The sequence below is a fragment of the Podarcis filfolensis genome, assembly GCF_964270895.1.
Source record: "Podarcis filfolensis genome assembly, chromosome: 4".
Taxonomy (NCBI): Eukaryota; Metazoa; Chordata; class Lepidosauria; order Squamata; family Lacertidae; genus Podarcis; species Podarcis filfolensis.
In genome coordinates, this window is record NC_139607.1 from 2,021,491 (window position 1) to 2,030,330 (window position 8,840).

The 8,840-nt window shown below is 42.3% G+C and overlaps 1 long non-coding RNA gene across 1 annotated transcript; it reads right to left on the minus strand.

The window, feature by feature from the left end:
• Positions 1-4,822: 4,822 nt before the first annotated feature.
• On the minus strand, positions 4,823-7,514 carry LOC310761750. Its single transcript, XR_014547701.1, has 2 exons — positions 6,989-7,514; positions 4,823-5,275 (listed from the first exon to the last, which is right to left on the minus strand). It is a non-coding gene; the product is annotated as an uncharacterized lncRNA (long non-coding RNA).
• Between the last annotated feature and the right edge of the window lie 1,326 nt (positions 7,515-8,840).

Genomic DNA, 8,840 nt, shown 5'->3' on the forward strand with positions numbered 1-8,840 from the left:
TCCGGAATATCATCACTTCCACTGGCCTTGTTATTAGCAGTGCTTTCTAAGGCCCATTGGACTTCACTCTCCAGGATGTCTGGCTCAAGGTCAACAACCCCACTACCTGGGGTGTACGAGACATCCATATCTTTCTGGTATAATTCCTCTGTGTGTTCTTGCCACCTCTTCTTGATGTCTTCTGCTTCTGTTAGGTCCTTACCACTTTTGTCCTTTATTAGGGTAATCTTTGTACGAAATGCTCCTTTCATATCTCCAATTTTCTTGAACAGATCTCTGTTTTTTCCCATTCTATTGTTTTCCTCTATTTCTTTGCATTGCTCATTTCTTTGGAAAACTGCATTCAATTTCCTGTATCTTTCACTATCTCCCCTGCATTTGGCTTGCCTTCTTTCCCCCGCTATTTGTAAGGCCACGTTGGACAGCCACTTTGCTTTCTTGCATTTCCTTTTCATTGGGATGGTTTTCGTTGCTGCCTCCTGTATAATGTTATGAGCCTCTATCCATAGTTCTTCAGGCACTCTGACCACTGGCGGAAGTCCAGCCGTCATTAAATGGTGCACAGCATAGAAAAAAGACACAGAGAGCCAGCTATATTTTCAGGATGGTAAGAGCGGCTCCTTCATCCGCTCTCCCCCGATTTTAATAATAATAATAATAATAATAATAATAATAATAATAATAATATCTTTATTGTCATTGCCCCCTCTCAGGGACAACGAAATTACTTGACTGCTCCATAAAAACACTAATTAAAACAATACAGTATAGTACAGCAAGGAAGATTAGATGACTTTCAAAGTCCAGGCTTCCCATTCAGGGCTGAGATCGCTCTGGAGAAGAAGCTGTTCTTAAGACGGCTCGTTCTTGTCTTCATCGTCCTGTATCTCCGTCCCGACGGCAGGAGCTTGAAGAGACAGTGACCAGGATGCGATGGATCTTTTACTATGTCCAGTGCCTTCCTATGGCACCTTGTGGCATAAATCTGCTCTAAGGTGGAAAGTGGGCAGCCAACAATGCTCTCTGCTGCCTTAACAACTCTGCACAACCCCATCCTGTCCTGGGTAGTACAGCTTCCGTACCACACACATAAGCCATAAGTGAGCACGCTCTCAATGGCACAGTGATAGAAGGCAAGCAGCAGTTTCTGCGGAAGATGGTTTTTCCTTAGAATTCTCAAAAAGTACAGTCTCTGCTGCGCCTCCTTCACAAGCCCCCTTGTGTTGACACTCCAGGACAGATCCTCTTGTAATTCAATGCCCAAAAATCTGAACGTTGTTACCCTCTCCACACAGACCCCATCAATCAAAAGTGGCTGGATATTGCTCTTCTGTCTCCTGAAGTCCACCACAAGCTCCTTTGTCTTCCTTGTATTTATGAGCAAGTTGTTAGCTCTGCACCACTCTGTCAGCCACTCCACCTCATCTCTATAGTCCGTTTCACCCTCCCTTTCAGGGATGAGCCCAATCACGGTTGTGTCATCTGCAAATTTGACAACCCTATTACTAGGGTGAGCAGCGACACAATCGTACGTGTAGAGAATATAAAGGAGTGGACTGAGTACACATCCCTGTGGTGTTCCTATGTTAGTCTTAAGCATTTTAGAGGTATAAGGGCCCAACCGAACCCTCTGGGAGCGGTCTGACAAAAAGTCCAGTATCCACCCACAAAGTGATAACGGAAGCCCCAGATCTTCCAGTTTAGACATCAGACGTTGTGGTAGAATGGTATTAAATGCCGAGCTGAAATCTAAAAAAAGCAGTCTGGCATAACCCCCCCGCTGCTCCAAATGTGCAAGGACGGCATGGAGGGCAATCGCCACAGCGTCCTCTGTCGATCTTTTTGTTTTATAAGCAAATTGGAATGTGTCCAGTCCCTCTGGTAGGCAGGCAATGACATGATTTCGTACCAGCTTTTCAAAGCACTTCATGATTATAGGTGTGAGTGCTACTGGACGGAAGTCATTCAGATCTTCCGGGTTAGGTTTTTTTGCTATTGGAACGATAATAGAGGACTTTAGGCAGGATGGAACAATAGCCTGGGCTAGGGATCGATTTAAAATCCCAGTGAAAACTCCTGCTAGTTGATCTGCACAGTCTCTCAATACCCTTCCAGCTACCCCATCTGGCCCTGTGGCCTTCCTTGGGTTGATTCCCTTCAACACCTTCCTCATCTCTTCTTTTTCCACAGAGACTGCTACGTTCCTTTGTACTGATGATGGTGATGGTAGTGATGATGGCAAAGCCTTCCCAGGGAGTGGTGGTGGTGGTGGTAAAGCCTCAGTAGGTGTTGCTGCAGATGTTACTTCAAAACGGGCAAAAAAGGCATTCAAATCCTCTGCAAGGGATGCCCCTCCCTCGTGTGCCAGGGAATCCTTGGATTTATACCCTGTTAATTCTTGTACACCTTGCCACACCTGCCTGGTGTTGTTACTTTGTAGATGATTCTCCAGCCGCTGTCTATACGCCTCCTTTGCTACACGGATACCTCTCTTTAGATCCGCTCTAGCTAAGCTGTACAGCGACTTATTTCCACTTCTGAAAGCAGTATTTCTTGCCATTAGCAACCCCTGGACCTCCCTTGTCATCCAGGGCTTCCTGTTTGGGTAGATCTTTATCCGGCGCCTCTGTGTTACATTGTCAGTGCAGAACCTGATATAGTCCAACACTTGCTCAGTATGAGTCTCTATATCCTGTTGGGCGAATACCTCCCAATCTCCTTTGTTCTGCTCTGCCCGCATGGCCGTTTGCCAATGTCTCACGTTACCTCATCCGGTCATGGCTTTTACTACACCCATCACCATATAAGGTAATCACTGCCCAGAGGAAACACAACTCCATTTAAGGTCAATACATTCTAATACATTGTAAGGCACAGAGGTGCTGGTCAGTCGAGGTCAGGGGGCACCCTGCAGTATTACAAGCCTCTGCCATGGCTTTATGACTCCCACAGACCACCAAATCTAAATCCCTAAACCTGTTCCTCACTTTCACTGTGTATTCATAAGGGATTTGATTTAGATTGTATCTTACTGGCCCAGTGGTTTTTCCTACTTTCTTCAGTTTAGGCTTTAATTTAGCTATAAGAAGCTGATGATCTGAGCCACAGTCAGTTCCAGGTCTTGTTTTTGCTGACTGTATAGAGTTTCTCCATCTTTGGCTGCAGAATATAATCAATCTGACTTCGATGCTGCCCATCTGGTGATGTCCATGTGTAGAGTCGTCTCTTGTGTTGTTGGAAAAGAGTGTTTGTGATGACCAGCTTGTTTTCTTGGCTGAACTCTATTAGCCTTTGCCCTGCTTCGTTTTGAACTCCAAGGCCAAATTGCACATATTAGTGGAAACAAATTACAAAAATTCATTATATTAGAGGAAATGGTTTGGAAAAATGTGTACATTAGTCAAAATTGCCTACAAAGATGTGTTTGTTAGGATAAATTCACACTAAAATGCTGATGAATTTTCATGAGAATACTTTGTTTTTAACTGTTCTTTAAAAAAATAAAAAAAGAAAACACACACACACACAATAAATATAATTATAAAGAAAAACCCAATGAAAGAGCATTAACATCTAATTGTAAGGAAAAGAATAAGGGGCGAAATAGACAAAGTAAGTAAGTTATGGGTGAGGAAAACAAATGGGGGAAATGCTGATTAAAGCTACTTCTGGATGAATTCATTCTTTGCAGGGGCTATACTGAGATAGGGGCACTTATTATGATGTGCCCTAAAGGTGGAGCCAATTCCCACAGAATCCTTGGACTCTTGCGTTCCCTGCAGCACACACAGTTTTTCCATGACTGCAATATGTACAACATTTTGAGCAACCTACTGATTCTTGACTGTGAGTCCTGGAAGACCTGTCCCCTGCATTGCACACCTTTTCCTACCTGGCCTGGGAGGGCAGGGCCCTGACTGACTCCAGCTACAAAAGCTGAAGATGCTGAACAGACTCCTTCCTTCCTTCCTTCCTTCCTTCCTTCCTCCCTCCCTATTCTGTCTCCTCTTTTCCTTATTTCTATTTAGATTAGTTTGGTTTTTATTTTATTGTATGTTGGAAAATTTCAATAAAATTTATATATATATATATATATATATATATATATATATATATATATAATTAATAATAATCTCTGCAGAAATGTGGACAACTAAATTTAAGATTGGGAAACTAAGAAATGGAGAGAACTGAAAGTGACAGATCCTTCCAACCTTAGTCATGGCTCACTTTCCAGGCTTATTTCTAAGGGACTGTCTTAAATCCATATTGGTATGATATAAATATTTTGTGTTGATTAATCTGTAGTGACTCATTCACAAATGTATAAGAACCCAGTAGAGTGATGAAAGTAGAAGTCTTTAATTGTAAATTGTATTTGGAACTCTCTGTGATAAAATTTTCATGGTTAAATAAAAGACCATTTTTGTGGGTGACCTTAAGGATAGAACGGTGGTTTGCTTCTTTTGTTGGAAGGAAGGCCAGTGTCATTCTCTTTCATAGTACTGGAAGTTGCATGCTTTTTGGGGGGGGAGCTTGTTCCCCCCACTTAATTCTCAGCTTAGCATTTTGATTGTCCTGTTGCTATACAGGAAAACACTTTCCCTGGTTTTTATAAATTGCTCTTATCTGTCAATATGGAAATGATTCCAGTACAGTAAACACCACTTGTAACATGCTGCCCTGCATTCATTTTTTTTTTTTACCCACTCTACTCTATATTAAAATTGTTGTCATTAACTATTTCATTAGTAAATGTTTGGTACTTATTCATGAATATTGTTGGTAGAATGAGGAAATAACTCATGCAGAATAAGAGATGTAAGAGAGGCAAACCATTTATTTTCAGAGAGTACTTTGCTGCTTTTTAAATGCTCACTGCACAATGCAAGGTGGACACATTTCTCAACAGGCAATTCTTTTAGCCACAAAAAAGCAAAATAATGGAACAGCTTTAGCAATGAGCAGAAATGCACTGAATATTCTCCCATTTCAATATTTGTCATAGAATCGTAGAACTGTAGAGTTGGAAGTGTTCTCGTATTGCTTCAGGTAGTACAAATTGAAACAGTTTCTCCCCCATTCCTAGATGAGGGCTTGTTGTTGTTGTTAATTTTTAGACGCCCATTGTCCTGTGGTTTCCCCTTCTCCCCGAACAGCAAAGCCCCATGCCATGTTGCAACCTGCTGTTCCAACTTTCCCCAGTTTTCAAAGAGGCTTGCAGCAGCTAAAAACTGCATTTGAGGAAAAATGCCCATGTCAATCTTCCTTAAACCTGCCAAGCAAGTTAATAAATTATTTGAAAGTGGTCAGTGATAACATCGTAACTCATTATTAATTTTAGATAGATTAAGCCAGGAAAAACAACAACACATCAAGTGGAAGGGTTGAAACTAGTTGCATTTCACTAGCTGTGTGTTTTTGTGGGGAAATGTTCAAACACATAACCTCCCACTTGAAGTCTGAAGTGGTGCAGTCCAGGAAACATTTTGCCAAGTCCACAAGCCCCATTGTGGTCTGGATATGTCCCCAGTCACATTCCCACAGCCACTGGGTGTGAGGGCCTGGTCAGCGCACAGCACTACTTCACCTGCTGGCTGGATCATAGTCTGCCTATAAATTGGCCAATCACAGGCAGGCTGAGGCACAGAGCCTCCTCAGGGGCAGGGCCAAGGCCAACCACGCCAGCAGGCGTCACTTGGGTCTGCGCCAGGGGAATAAATAGCGCATCTCACTGTGCCCCCAAACTGTCAGTTTACCTGTTTGGATCTGAAACCCTCCCTCCGTTCATTCAAAGGTTTGCTTTTATGCTAAGACCTTGCTATGGAGTTGATTGGCTGACACATTCAGGGCTGGGCAGGGTTTTTTCCCCTCATCAAGTTGGCTCTGACCATGTGGTTTTCACCTACCTCATAGCAATTGTCACAACTTTGCAGAGTTAGGCATTGGCTATGCCTTAGTTTTGGGCAGAGGGGAAGTTGTAGCCTCTGCCTCCCACTTCCTGGGAAAGGGTATCCCGTTGAAGGGATCTGTGAGGAGTTGCTTTTGTCCAGATGCCCAAGTGTGGGCTAGGGCCCTAGCACCTTTCAATCAGGGACCTCCTGGGGGATACCCCTATTTGATTTAGGTCACGGATCGACCCTATGATACACTCCTAGCAGACGTGCTGGAGTTAAAATGGTGTGCCCAATGCTTAAGCCAAGCAATAAAGTTGTGGCCTAATTTTGACCCAATCTTCCATTACAACTGGTGTCTTGTCTGGTTATTTATCACATTGGGAGCAAGAGGGTCATGGGGCCTTGGCATGCAAATTGCTGTTTGTGTAACGTAGCCTAAGGAGAAATCATGAACAGCACTGGTGATCCAATATGGCAGAAGATTGAAACCCTGATCTCTAGCTTCCTTCAGGACACCACTCTTTGTTAGGACTGAAGTGTTACTGATACTGAGAAACCACATTGGGAGGGGAGGAGAGAGAGAGAGAGAGAGCAGTCTAGTTTGGACATTTGTACTTTGGTGTGCTCTGTCATGTCATCTATTAGAAGGACATCACCCCCCAGATTGTGATTAGCAGATGTCCGAGGTTTCATGTACAAGGTTTTAGAAGGAGGGGGAGGAGGAAGAGGAGGAGAAATACTTATCATAGGGACTGTTGCATAGCCAAGCGGGACCTGAGAAGTATCCAATTAGTGTTCATTTGTATTCAACAGATGTGAAGCAACAATTCTTATGATAATAAGCTGCCTTGTTGTTAAGCAACAATATTATTCTGTTGTTCCTTGGTAAGAGAGTACCTATACAACATATGGTTATTGGGGGTTTGATGTTCCCCTTCCTATGGAACTTTATCCAACTCCTGTACTAGATCACTTTCCATGACTACATAATTGCATGAGCACTGTTCCAGAGTATTTTTCATTCTCATGTACATTATATCAATTTGGAAAAAAGATTGGTTAATGAAGAAATTACACATCTTTCTACTTACGAGTGTTTGTTGAATTAATTGGCTGATGAAGAACTGAACGAAACAGTAGTTGCTATCTGGAAACACTGTTCAGCAGTTCAGAGTTGGACATCAGAATTGGACATGTGCCGATTATACAAAGCTTTACAAGCTTGATCTCTGCTGGGTAAAGTCTGGAACCGTGACTTATTCAAGGACTTTCAGAGACTTCAGTTTGATAGTTTTGATGTTTTGCATTATTTCATAAAGTTTTCTATACTGTTATTGTTTCTGGCCATCGTGTTCCTTTCGATATTGCTGAGGACAGGGACAAGCTGCTTGGAGAAGGGTGTCTGGCCACATGCCCCCTTTGACCCTTGCCCACCTTGGCTTTGTAGGGCTAGCTGAAGACAGTAGACTAGTTAGGTCCAGGGAGTGACCCTAACCAGGGACTGAAGCACTGGTAGTCATTTTAGTTTAAATATAATTGCAATGCATGTTTGTTTGTCTCCCAAGATTTCCATCAGCTCCAAGGGCTCAAAAATCAGTGGAAAAATCAGCTGAAAGGAACAGGAGGAAGAAAACCAATAATAAAGTTCTTCAAGGTAAGGATTTTATTACTTTATTGAAAGTGTTATCAGATTCTTTTATTTGTTGCATACATTCATTTATTTGTATGCCACATTCCCCAGTTCAATCCATGCTCACGGCAGATTACAAGCATGAAATAAAACATAACTGTAACATAACAAAAGTAGTAACGGACAATAAACCAAATATCAAGAAATACACAACCAAACTGAACAATTTCCACATAAATCACAAGAAATGATAAAACCAACAGCAACTCCAATAGAACCCCTGAAACAACACCCCAGCCCAAGTTACTGTTTATTTGTGTTATTTATTTATTGCATTTATATCCCACTGTTTTCTTCAAGGACCTCAAGGTGGCTTAGATGGTTCACCCCTCCTCATTTAATCCCCAGAACAACCCTGTCAGGTAGGTTAGGCTGAGAGGAGATTTGAACCCTGGTCTCCCCATCCAGCACACTAACTATTGCACCATGCAGCACCCTTGGCTTCCTTTGCTGGAGTCAGTCAGGAACCCACCCTCCCAGGCCAGCTGGAAAGGGTGCAAGGTAGACACAATGAATGAATGAATGAATGATCCAGGACTGACCTGCTGGGAGCCTGAAGGGCCCTGACCTGCTTCTCTCCTTGCTTGGGGTGGGGCCTGACAGGCTCCATAAAGGAGTGCTCCTTCTGCACAGGGAGGGCTCTGTTTTTGTTTTGTTTTTTAAAATGCTTTAGTTTTTTATCTATGTCATTTTAAATTGTGTTTGATATTAATGATGTATTCTTAGTTTTAGATTTTATGATTTATGTGGAAATTGTTTTCCATTTGGTTGTGTACTTTTTGATGTGTTTTATTTATGGTTTATGGCTTTTGTTACGTTGGTAATTATGTAAATCTTGTCACGTTGTAAGACGCCTTGAGCATTGTTTTAACTATGGAAAGGCGGCATACAAATAAATTGATGAATGAATGAATGACTCACAGCCAAGATGGTCTACTATTCCAGTTGAAAAATATCTGGACATTTGCAACCCATAAACCCTAAAGGAAAGTGGGGAAGAGAGTCTGCCCCCCCCCCCCGAACTGGTAATCTTTTTCAAGAATTGTCAGCCTTAAAAAAGACAGAGAATATTTAATAACTAAGAATGTCACCATACCCCTGAAAAAAGCTAGGAATTATGTTCTCAATACCCAGCTTGAAAGCCAGGTACACATTAGCCAATCATTTCTTTGATGGCCTGAGATCTCATACCCAACATCTATAGAATAGACAGAACTGTATGATTGGTAGGTGACATTCCCATCCTGAAATGC